The 13,185-nt window shown below is 42.3% G+C and overlaps 2 non-coding genes across 2 annotated transcripts; both read right to left on the bottom strand.

The window, feature by feature from the left end:
- Nucleotides 1-8,663: 8,663 nt before the first annotated feature.
- On the bottom strand, nucleotides 8,664-8,800 carry LOC119937163. Its single transcript, XR_005453934.1, has one exon. It is a non-coding gene; the product is annotated as a small nucleolar RNA SNORA7 (small nucleolar RNA).
- Nucleotides 8,801-10,230: 1,430 nt separating this feature from the next.
- On the bottom strand, nucleotides 10,231-10,368 carry LOC119934118. Its single transcript, XR_005452864.1, has one exon. It is a non-coding gene; the product is annotated as a small nucleolar RNA SNORA7 (small nucleolar RNA).
- Nucleotides 10,369-13,185: the final 2,817 nt, after the last annotated feature.

Raw genomic sequence — 13,185 nt, 5'->3', positions numbered from 1 at the left:
CATTCATTCATTCAATTGTATTTATTGAGTGCTTACTGTGTGCAGAGCACTGTACTAAGCGCTTGGGAAGTACAAGTTGGCAACATATAGAAACGGTCCCTACCCAACAGTGGGCTCACAGTCTAGAAGGGGGAGGCAGAGAACAAAACATATTAACAAAATAAAATAGAACATGTACAAGTAAAATAAATAGAGTAATAAATACGTACAAACATATATACATATATACAGGTGCTGTGGGGAAGGGAAGGAGGTAAGACGCGGGGGATGGAGAGGGGGAGGAGGGGGAGAGGAAGGAGGGGGCTCAGTCTGGGAAGGCCTCCTGGGGGAGGTGAGCTCTCAGTATGGCCTTGAAGGGAGGAAGAGAGCTAGCTTGGCAGATATGGGGAGGGAGGGCATTCCAGGCCCGGGGGATGACGTTGGCCGGGGTCGACGGCAGGACAGGTGAGAAAGAGGAACGGTGAGGAGATTAGCAGCAGAGGAATGGAGGATGCGGGCTGGGCTGGAGAAGGAGAGAAGGGAGGTGAGGTAGGAGGGGGCGAGGTGATGGACAGCCTTGAAGCCCGGGGTGAGGAGTTTCTGCCTGATGCGTAGGTTGATTGGCAGCCAGTGGAGATTTTTGAAGAGGGGAGTAACATGCCCAGAGCATTTCTGGACAAAGACAATCTGGGCAGCGGTGTGAAGTATGGACTGAAGTGGGGAGAGACCGAGGATGGGAGATCGGAGAGGAGGCTGATACAGTAGTCCAGACGGGATAGGATGAGAGCTTGAACGAGCAGAGTAGCGGTTTGGATGGAGAGAAAAGGACGGATCTTGGCAATGTTACGGAGGTGAGACATCAAGAAACCAATTGATATTAGCAGACTAGAGTTTTTTATGGTATTGCTTAAGTGCTCAATAAGTGTAAAACACTGTTCTAAGTGCTGGGGGAGATAAAAGCTAATTAGGTTGGACACAGACCCTGTCCCACATGGGGCTAATAGCCTAAGTAGGAAGGAAAGCAGGAGAACTGAGGCTAGCCCGTCGTTGGGTAGGGATTGTCTCTATCTGTTGCCGAATTGTACTTTCCAAGTGCTTAGCTCTGCACACAGTAAGCACTCAATAAATATGATTGAATGAAAGAATGAATGAGGCACAGAGAATTTAAGTGACTTGCCCCAGGTCACACAGCAAGCAATTGTCAGAGCTGAGATTAGAACCCAGGTCCTCTGACTCCCGGGCCCATGTTATTTCCAGTAGGCCATGCTGTTTGTCATCATATATGCTATAGAGGTCTATATAGATATTACATGTAGAGATTTGTCATTATATGTGCTAAAGAGGTCTGTGGTTATCTGAAGCTTCAATGGGCTTCAACCCTATTTCAAAGGTATCCAAAGTGATTCAAGCATTGAGGAGCAAAGGAAGGAAAGTATATGCAAAATAATTAGAAAGTGTGGGAGTGCTGTAAGAAATTTATGTGTAAAATGTAATTATGCTATTGTGAAAAAGCACCAGAAGTAGTAATATAATATTTTATAGCAGGAGATCATCATGGTATTTATTTAGCACTTACTATGTTCACAGCATTGTACTAAGGGCTTGGGAGGGTACAATACAATAGAGTTCTTAGACATGTTCCCTGTCCACAAGGAGCTTATAGTCTAGAGGAGATGGCTTTACTTAGCTTTTACAAGAAGAGTGTATGAGATTCCTATATAAGTGGCAATGTGTACACAAAGGCTCAAGTGATACAGAAGTGTTGAAGTAGCAGTTGGGAGAAACCAAGTGTGGAGATTAGAAATAATCAAGACAAACTTCCTAGAGTCATGTGATTTGAAAAGGGATTTGAAGACAGAAAGATCTGCCATCTGAAGAGGGACAGAGATGGGGGCAGAGGAAAGTAATTAGAGAAAACAATGTAAGAGTGTTTCCAGGAGAAAGAAATGCTCTGTAGTGTCAAAAGTTGCCAATAGTTTAATGAGGACTATGGCAGAATAGAGTGCATTTAGATTTGGTCTCTTATCTGCTCGTAACCTTCGGCAAGTCACTTCACTTTTTTGTGCCTCAGTTACTTCATTTGTAAAATGGGAATTAAGATTGTGAGCCCCATGTGGGACAGGGAACCTATTACCTTGTATCTACCCCAGCATTTAGAACAGTACCTGACACATAGTAGGTGCTTTACAAATATCATAAAAAAGGAGGTCACTGGCAACCTTGGAGTAGTTATAGTGAAATGAATCTATGAGAAACCAGCCTGTAGAAGGTCAGGAAGAGAGTTAGAAGAGAGGAAGTGGAGGTATCATCTGTACAAACATGAGTTTAGGAAGAAAAGAGAGTAAGGAACAAATCAGTCAAAGGTATTTACTGACAATTTACTGTGCACAGAACACTATACTAAGCAACTGGATGAGCACAATGCAATAGAGTTAATAATAATGATGTATTTGTTAAGCAGTTACTATGTGCCAAGCACTGTTCTAAGCGCTGGGGGGATGCAAGGTAATCCGGTTGTCCCACATGAGGCTCACAGTCTTCATCCCCATTTTCCAGATGAGGTAACTGCTGCACAGAGAAGTGAAGTGACTTGCCCAAGGTCACAGCAGACAAGTGGCGGAGCTGGGATTAGAACCCATGACCTCTGACTCCCAAGCCCAGCCTCTTTCTACTGAGCCACACTAATAGACTCCAGAGAGTTGGAATAGAGTTAGTAGTTGGTAAGCCCTTATTTCCTCTTCTCCTACTCCCTTCTGCAACGCTCATGCATTTGGATAAGTACCCTTTATTCACCCCTCCCTCAGCCCCACAACACTTACTCCATCGTATTTGTTGAGCGCTTACTATGTGCAGAGCACTGTACTAAGCGCTTGGAAAGTACAATTTGGTAACAGGTAGACAGTCCCTACCCAACAGTGGGCTCACAGTCTAGAAGGGGAAGAGACAGACAACAAAACAAACAAGACAGGCACATTTATGTATATATCTGTAATTTATTCATTTATATTAATGTCTACCTTCCCTTCTGGGCAGTAAGCTTATTCATTCATTCAGTCGTATTTATTGAGCACATACTGTCTGCAGAGTACTGTACTAAGCACTTGGAAAGTACAATTCAGCAATAGAGACAATCCCTGTGCACACCAAGCATACAGCCTAGAAGGGGAGATGGTATTTGTTAAGTGCTTACTATGTGATGAGCACTGTTCTAAGCTCCGGAAAAGATACAAGGTAATCAGGTTGTCCCACATAAGGCTCACAGTCTTAATCCCCACTTTACAGATGAGGTCATTGAGGCACAGAGAAGTTAAGCAACTTGCCCAAAGTCACACAGCTGCCAAGGGGCAGAGACAGGATTAGAACCCATGACCTCTGACTCCTAAGCCTGTGCTCTTTCCGCTTTGCATACCTACTAACTCTGTACTCTTGTACTCTCTCAAGTGCTTTGTACAGTAACGTCCATATAGTAAGCACTCAAATACAATTGATTGATCGATTGACTAATAGACATGATGCCTGCCCTCAAAGCACTGACAATGCTGATGGGGAGCTGCACATTAAGATTCATTATAGATGGGGAACAGCAGAATATAAAGATATAAATATAAATGCCGTGGAGCTGGGGTGGGTTGAGTATCAAGGTGCGTAAGGGATGCAAATCCAAGTGTATTAGTGATATGGAAAGGAAGGAAAATATTTGGAGAAATGAATTAGTCAGGGAAGACCTCTTGGAGGAGGTGTGACTGAAGATGGGGAGAGTGGTGGACTGTCAAATATAAAGAAGAGGTAGTTTCAAGCTAGAAGGAGGACACGAGCAGGGCTTGTGGGTGAGGCAGATGAGATTGAGGTGCAATGAATAAATTAGCACTGGAAAAACAAAGTGCCAGAAATGGGTTGTGGTGAGAGATTAGTGAGGTTAAGTAGGAGGGGAAGAACTGGTTGAATAATTAAAGCCACAGATAAGGAGTTCATGTTTAATGCTGAGAAGGGTGAGTCACCATTGGAGGATTTTGAGGAGTGGGGAAATGAGGCAATAGGTGGAGGAGCCAAAGGAAGCAATTTTTGGAAAGGGGAGACATATGAGTCCAAAAAGATAGGAATTAGAAAACGAGTTGTTGAAGGTGGAGGACAGGGACGGAAGAGTGGTTAAAAGTGGTTAAAGGTTAAAAGGTGAGAAGGAAAGAAGTCAGAAGCACAAATAGATGGAGTAGATTTTAATATCAGGCAGATCTCCTCTTAAATGGTGGTTTAGAAGATGGAGAACATGCAAGGATATGAAGGACTTGGAACGTTAGCTAATGCCTAATGGTATTAATTTTGTCAACAAAGTAGTTGGAAAGGTCATCAGGGCAAGAAAGCAGGGATATTGAGAAGCAGCGTGGCTTAGCGGAAAGAGCATAGGCTTGGGAGTCAGAGGACCTGTGTTCAAATCCTGGCTCTGCTACTTGTCTGCTGTGTGACGTTGGGCAAGCCACTTAACGTCTCTGTGCCGCAGTTACCTTATCTGGAAAACGGGGATTAAGACTGTGAGCCCCACGTGGGACCACCTGTTTACCTTGTATCTATCCCAGCAATTAGAACAATGCTTGGCACATAGTAAGCGCTTAACAAATACCACAACTATTATTGAAGCACTGGGAAATTCTGGAGGAAATTAAAGATTGGGAATAGTTAGTTTGAGAGCTAGACCTAGGAATCGATGAAAGAGAAGAAGCAATGTCACCCAACAGAAGAGAGGACACAGTTATAAAGCAAGTAAGAAGAATTGAAAGTGGCTAAAATTGGCCTGGTGCTTGGGTTTCTGGAAGCATTGCTCCACAGAACAAGGGCAAAACAAGGAGGAAATGTTCTGGGGCGATGACCCAAGGATGGGACTGAACTGCAAACGTGACAGGCCAGTCACACTCAATATTTTCTCTGTGTGAAGCACTGGAAAATAACCTTGACATATTACAATAGACTAGAACTTAGTCTAGAAGGGGAGGTAATCACTATCTGTCAATCAATTCCATTTATTCAGCATTTACTGCGTACTGGGCATTGTATTCAGCGCTTGAGAGAGTATATAATTCAATAGAATTGGTAGACATGATTCCAGCATTCAAGAAACTTACAATCTTATCAAAGAACTAAAAATACAAGTTGGAGAAAGTGTTGAAGTAAGCAAGACATCCTTAACCCTTGCCCAGGTCCTCTCTCTGGCATGGAATACCTTCATCTTTCATAACCGTGGTTTAGTGGCTGGAGCATGGACCCGGCAGTCAGAAGGACCTGGATTCTAATCCTGGCTCTGCCACCTATCTGTTGTGTGACCTTGGGCAAATCACTTTACTTCTCTGTGCCTGTTATCTCATCTGTAAAATGGGATTAAGAATGTGAGCCCCATGTATGCAACTTGATTCATTTGTATCCACCCCAGCAATTAGAACAGTGTGTGGTACATAGTAAGTGCTTAACAAGGACCATAATTATAAGTGTTATTATTATTATTATTGAATCTAAGAGACTACTCTTTCCCCGTCTTCAAAACCCTCATAAAATAATATCTTCTCCCGGAGGCCTTTCCTGATTAATTTCTCCTATTTGTTCTCCTTCCTACATCTTGTGGGAAGGGATTATTTCTATTATCTCTATTATATCATACTCTCGAAAGTGCTTAGTACTGTGCTCTGTACATAATTAGTGCTAAATAAATATCACTGATTGATTGATAGGTGCTATTAGGAAGTGTGGGTACCCAAATGTTTACATAGGTCATCATTTGGAAAAAGTACTCAAATGTCTGACAAGGGAGATATAGGGAGGGAAAATGGAGATTAATAAAGGTAGGGTGGTGGAGATGTGAGACCGGTAAGGGAGTTGATCTTGGTAGATATGGCAAGGTTGAAAATGTGAATTTGTGCATCACGAATGTGGTTGTTAAGTCGAGAATACAGTGGAGGAAAATGGTCTGGAATATATGGAAGGGATCTAGAGATCGGAGGTCTTTTTGGGCAAAAGAACAATTTTGTTGAGAAGGGAGGGTGTGGGTGAGAAGGAATTATCTTTGTCCAGAAACGCTCTGGGCATATTACTCCCCTCCTCAAAAACCTCCAATGGCTACCAATCAATCTGCGCATCAGGCAGAAACTCCTCACCCTGGGCTTCAAGGCTTTCCATCACCTCGCCCCCTCCTACCTCACCTCCCTTCTCTCCTTCTACTGCCCAGCCCGCACCCTCCGCTCCTCCACCGCTAATCTCCTCACTGTACCTCGTTCTCGCCTGTCCCACCATCGACCCCCGGCCCACGTCATCCCCCGGGCCTGGAATGCCCTCCCTCTGCCCATCCGCCAAGCTAGCTCTCTTCCTCCCTTCAAGGCCCTGCTGAGAGCTCACCTCCTCCAGGAGGCCTTCCCAGACTGAGCCCCTTCATTCCTCTCCCCCTCGTCCCCCTCTCCATCCCCCCATCTTACCTCCTTCCCTTCCCCACAGCACCTGTATATATGTATATATGGTTGTACATATTTATTACTCTATTTATTTATTTATTTATTTATTTATTTTACTTGTACATTTCTATCCTACTTATTTTATTTTGTTGGTATGTTTGGTTCTGTTCTCTGTCTCCCCCTTTTAGACTGTGAGCCCACTGTTGGGTAGGGACTGTCCCTATGTGTTGCCAATTTGTACTTCCCAAGCGCTTAGTACAGTGCTCTGCACATGGTAAGCGCTCAATAAATACGATTGATTGATTGATTGATTGAAGGAGAGTGAGATTTGGGAGTTATCAAGGTTAGCAATTGTTTCAATGACTGGTGACGGTAAGATCCAGCATACATCCATGTTGGTGAGAGGGTGAGGTAGATGAAGCAGGCTGTTGAGTAGTGAGATGAAGTGAAAGGCAGGGCTGTCATCAGGAGCATCCTTGGATCAGTGGATCATTGCAGGAGATGAAGAAAAAAGGATAGAGAGAAAGGCCTGAAAATCACTCAGAACAGCAGAGATGGGGCAAAGGGAGCAATTATAGAAGTTGGTAGGTAGCATGGGATCCACAGAAAGTGAGAGATAAGGGAGTGGGTGGTCTGAAAATGATATCGGTGAGAGGAAATCTAGGAGCAGGCCAACTACACTCCCTCTCCTTATATTTTTTGTTTGGTTAAGTGCTTACTACGTGGAAGGCACTGTTCCGAGTGCTGGGGTATATAATAAGGTAATCAGTTTGATACAGTCCATGTCCCACGTGGATGGAGCGCACAGTCTTTATCCCCATTTTACAGATGAGGTGATTGGGGCCCAGAGAAGTGAAGTGACTTGTCTAAGGGCACACAGCAGACAAGTGTTGGAGCCAGGATTAGAACCTAGGTCATTCTGACTCTCCGGCCTGTTCTTTATCCAGTAGCCATATGGGGGAAAGTAGAAAGAGAAGACCCCCATTAGGACAGAAGGGCAAGGAAGACAGTTTCATCTGGAGTAAACCAGATCTCCATGATGGTAAAAAAAGAGCAGTAAGGTTTAGGAAGATAACAAGGATGAAGAGGAATTGGCTCATGATGGAATGGGGGTTCCACAGGCCTCAGCTGAACATGCAATTGTGGGGAAAGTAGATTGTGGATAGGCAGGTAGCGCGAAGCACGAGTATGAAAAAGAAATTTGAAGTGACTGTCCACATAGAGAAGGAAGAAAAGGCTGAATCAAGGAAAATTAAATTACCTTTTAGGAGATTGACGATGCATGCAGCATCAAGTTTCAGGCCAAACTGAAGGTTTACAGATCAGTGACACTATCCAACTCTTTGTGTCTTTAGACTTGGATTTACTACAAATCTCATCCCTGCCTTCTAGAGTAGTACCATCAACAAACATCCTCTTCGAGCCATGCTCAACACGAAATTGCAGAACCGCAGTCCAAGATCACAAACAAGAAGCGGAATCACTCTACTCTCACCAAAGCTCTGATTATTGCATTTTGCTTCACTGGGTAGAATTACCACCAACAGAATGCACAAATAGCTGCTGTATGGCAAAATGTTGCTCTAAATAAGACACTTCAATACCTTACATTCTTTATAAGTTCAGACATTCAATGGAAGTGAATTGTGTTTGCAATAATAAGGATTACTTTACTTCACTGTATTTCCTTATCAACACTTTGGGACTTCAAGATGATAAAAAATTAAATTCAAATTTTTTTGAATGGTCTAAATCATGAAGGTGTTTTTTTTTTAACCATGAAAGAATAGGAGTATCATGTAATTTGTAGTCAAATGTTGTTCTTTCTCTCTGTCACTTATATACCATTAGGATTCTGCTCAAGAAGAGACAGATATTCAAAAGGCAATTCACATAAATTGTGAAGTGATGCAGACTAGTGAGAAGTTTTGATGAGACCAAATAGCCATTCATTGAATTACAGCCTTGGCAGTAGCTGAATTTATATTTCCTAAACTCGCTTTTCCATGGATTGTGTAAGGATATTGTTGTTGTTGTTGCCTTATGCGGTCAAGTCGTATCTGACCCATAGTGATGCCATGGGCACACCTCTGCCAGAATGCCCCACCTCCATCTGCAATCGTTTGTATTGTATCCATAGAGCTTCCTTGGTAAAAATATGGAAGTGGTTTACCATTGCCTCCTTTCATGCAATAAACTTGAGTTTTGCCCTTGATTCTCTCCCTTGCTGCTGCTGCCCTGCACAGGTGAGTTTTGAACTGTAGCAGATTCCCTTCCACTCGCTAGCCAATGCCCAAGCTAGGAATAGAATGGGTATGCCTCTGCTTGACTCTCCCTCTGTAGTCAGGACTGGTAGAGTACTGGAAACTCTCCAGGTGTGACCCTGAGAGGGAATAAATATATTACTCTCTAAAAAATAGTTCTTTAAAAAATGGAGAAGTTGAATTTACCATATCATGAAAAGCATATTTATAAATCATTACCTGCGCAAAGAATTTGGAATGAATGTTTAATTCTAATACAGGAACAAATGTTAATCATTAAAACTCAGATTATAGTCTTGTGTAAACATATATGGCATCTCACAATCCATGTCATAATAAAAATCAAATGAATATTGAAACATTAGGTGGGAAAGACTATTGAATCACAGTGGCAATACATATCATTTGGTTATCATAGCAATTTATTTCGGTAAAGGCTAATATAGAAATAGGTGAGATTTCCAGGGCCTAGTACTGTGCCTGGCACATAGAAAGCACTTAAATACCATTATTATTATTATTATTATGGCTGTATGAAGGCACATTTCCTGATTAATGGAAGCATTTGAAAGAAAGTGCTGAAAAAAGGCAGCAATATCATTCAAAATTAAAAGGATCTATTTGCGTATTCAGCATACAATGAATTTACTATTCTGTTTCTCAGCCTATGTACTTTCATCCATGAGTAACAGGCTGATAATCTTGTTATGGGCAAGGAACATGCCCTTCAATTCTGTTTACATCATACCTTCCCAAGCACTTAGTACAGTGCTTTGCACATAGGAAGCTCTCAAATTCCATTGATCGATTGATGTTAACCCTGAACCAGAAAATATAATGCCTTTCAGTAGAAAATGTCACAGAAGTGAACATAAACTCCGCAAGTACCAGGTTGTAAAGAAGCAGTGTGTCCTAGTGGATAGAACACAGGTCTGAGAATCAAAGGCCTTGGGTTCTAATCCTAGCTCTGTCATTTAGCTGCTGTGTGTCCTTAGGGAAGTCACTTAACTTCTCTAGGTCTCAGTTCCCTCATCTGTAAAATGGAGATTAAGACTGTGAGCCACATGTGGGACATGGCTCATGTCCAACCACATTATCTTGTATCTACCCCAGCATTTAGTACAGTATCTGGCACATAGCATTTAACACAAACCATAAAAAAGAAAGAAATGAGACTTCGAAGACCCATTTTGGGTTCCCCCATCAGAGCCATCAGAGCTCTGTCACATAGGGAAGGGATAGAATCAAGCCATCAAACCAATGCTGAGTTTTCCACTGTTTAGAAATGTGGTCAAGGGAAATCAGGGAAAGGAAAAATAAGCTGACCTACAGAATCTTGTTTTATGCTGTCAAGTCATTTCTGACCCATAGTGACTCCATGAATACATCTCACCCAGAATGCCCCACCACCATCTGCAATTGTTCTTGTAATCTAACCACAGAGTTTTCTTGGTAAAAATATGGAAGTGGTTTACCACTGCCTTCTTCCACCCAGTAAACCTGCGTCTCCATCCTCCCCTCTGTCCAATGCCGCTGCTCCCCAGCAGAGATGAGTTTCACCTTGTAGCAGATTGCCTTCCACTTCCTAGCCACTGCCCAAGCTAGGAATGGAATGGATAGGCCTCTGCTTGACTCTCCCTCCCATAGCCTAGACTGGTGGAGTACTGGAAACTCTTCAGATATGATCCTGAGAGTGTAAACAGACTCTACTGGTTGAAAATAAAAAAATTCTGGACCTGCCTCCATCTGCAGGGAAGTTTACCTATTTGAAAATCTTCATGGAAGGAACAAAATACATTTGTTTTTTTCCATGACTAATGCCCCCAGGTGGAAAATCACATGAAGAAATTAGACCTAAATAGACTCTAAGCCCCCTAATATAATTATCACTCTAATCGAACCACATGAATTAAAGGTTAATGTAGAGAATGTTTTATTATTGGCAGTATTTCTTTCTAATTTACAGGTCATTGGTGCGTTTTTATATTTATATTTTGCCCTGAATAGCACACTCTAGGTTTGAGGTCTATTATTGTGTCTGAGGAAATTGAAATGAGGATATTTGAGGCTTAGATTTAGTGAGCTATGAGACCCTTAGGAACACTCTATAATGCATTCTTAAAAAGCTAATCCCATCCAACATTAAATTACTCCAGTGCCCTTGAGGACTTGTATATTTTGTATTTCAAGTAATTTAATTCATGACTGTTGTTTAAATGCAAAGATTTGCTCCATTATGTGACTTAATATATCTGTCTTATTATTGAAATGTAGAACTACTCTTCTCACTTAGTATTAAGGACATCAATACCTATATTATAATGGTTTCTTATGCTGCAATCATCTTATATAACCTAGCTCATAAACCTTTTTTATTACAAAATAAATTATTTTTTAAATATATGTGCACTAGATAGTATGGTTTTCCCTTTGGGAGTGTCTATCTCACAGACTTAAATTCCTCTTTTGAAAAATTGCTTGTGCTATGCAATGTTCAATTGTCAGGTAAACTGAAAATCAGAGGGGATGTTAAACTAGAATATCATCACTGAAGAATTGCACTCAAAAACTTGTATCTTACCCATACAAACCTTCGTATTTTGAAATTTATACTTTCTACAGGTATATGGAAATTATTAAGGATATAAATTAGATGGGTTAGGGACAAGAGAAGGCTATCCATTACCACAAACCCTTCCTTATCAACATATCTTCCTCTTATCTTCCTTATCAACATATATACCTCCTTCTTGCCAAATCCAATGGCTCCTACTCTATCCTAATAATCCTCAACCCCTCAGCTGCCTTTGACACTGTCAACCATCTTCTTCTCCTCAACATGTTAGCTAGCCTTGGCTTCACAGACTCCGTTCTCTCCTGGTTCTCGTCTTATCTCTCTGTCCATTCATTCTCAGTCTCCTCCGCAGGCTCCTCCTCCCAACCCCTAACTGTAGGGGTTCCTCAAGGGTCAGTTCTTCTGTTCTCCATCTATACTCACTCCCTTGGTGAACATTCGCTCCCACAACTATCATCTCTATGCAGATGACACCCAAATCTACATCTCCTCCCCTGTTCTCTCTCCCTCCCTCCAGGCTCATATCTCCTCCTGCCTTCAGGATGTCCACCTGCCATTTAAAACTCAGCATGTCTAAGACTGAGCTCCTTATCTTCCCTCTCAAACCCTGTCCTCTCCCTGACTTTCCCATCACTATGGATGGCACTACCATCCTTCCCATCTCACAAGCCTGCAACTCTGGTGTTATCCTTGACTCCGCTGTTTCATTCACCCCACACATCCAATCCATCATGCACAACATTGCCAAGATTTGCCCTTTCCTCTCCACTCAAACTGCTACCTTGTTGGTACAATCTCACATAATATCCCAGCTGGATTACTGCATCAGCCTCCTTTCTGATCTCCCATCCTATCTCTTCACACTTCAGTCTATACTTCACTCTGATGCCCACATTATCTTTCTACAGAAACGCTGTGGACATGTCACTCCCCCTCCTCAAAAATCTCCAGTGGTTGCCTATCAACCTTCACATGAAGCAAAAACTCCTCACCCTGGGCTTCAAAGCTCCCCATCACCTTGATCCCTCCTACCTCATCTCCTTTCTCTCCTTCTACAGCCCAGCCCACACACTCCTCTCCTCTGCTACTAACCTCCTCACTGTGCCTCATTCTCACCTGTGCTGCTGTCCAGCCCACGCCCGTGTCCTACCTCTGGCCTGGAATGCCCTCCCTCCACACAACTGCCAAACTAGCTCTCTTTGTCCCTTCAAAGCCCGACTGAGAGCTCACCTCCTCCAGGAGGCCTTTCCTCTGCTCCTCCTCCCCTCCCCATTACCCCTACTCCCTCCCTCTGGTCTACCCCCTTCCCTGCCCCACAGCACTTGTGTATATTTGTATATATTTATTATTCTATTTATTGCATTAATGATATGTATATATCTATAATTCTATTTATTTTGATGCTATTGATTCCTGTCTACTTGTATTGTTGTCTGTCTCCCCCTTCTAGACTGAATCCATTGTTGGGTAGGGATCATCTCCATCTGTTGCTGAATTGAACTTTCCAAGTGCTTAATACAGTGCTCTGCACACAGTAAGCACTCAAGTACGATTAAATGAATAAATATCTTAATATCAAGATATTAAGTGATATCTTAATATCACTGTTGCACATTTTTCATCCACTTCAATTTCACCCATAAATCGGATGACTTTTGACCCTCATTCACATTCTGTCAATCAATCAATTGTATTTATTGAGCACTTACTGTGTGCAGAGCACTGTACTAAGCGCTTGGGAAGTACAAGTTGGCAACATATAGAGAGAGTCCCTACCCAACAGTGGGCTCACAGTCAAGAAGACTTCTATCCTTCTATCCTTTTAGGTGATAAAATGCATTCACCTATTGTATTCAGCTTCATATACTTCTCTGTGTGCTTTGCAAATTCTCATCATATGCAGCTCCATTGAGAAACTCATGAACTGACTTGATTCAGA

This window comes from Tachyglossus aculeatus, chromosome 1 (genome assembly GCF_015852505.1).
Source record: "Tachyglossus aculeatus isolate mTacAcu1 chromosome 1, mTacAcu1.pri, whole genome shotgun sequence".
Taxonomy (NCBI): Eukaryota; Metazoa; Chordata; class Mammalia; order Monotremata; family Tachyglossidae; genus Tachyglossus; species Tachyglossus aculeatus.
The sequence above is the reverse complement of the archived record's forward strand: the minus strand, read 5'-3'. Positions and strand labels throughout refer to the sequence as shown.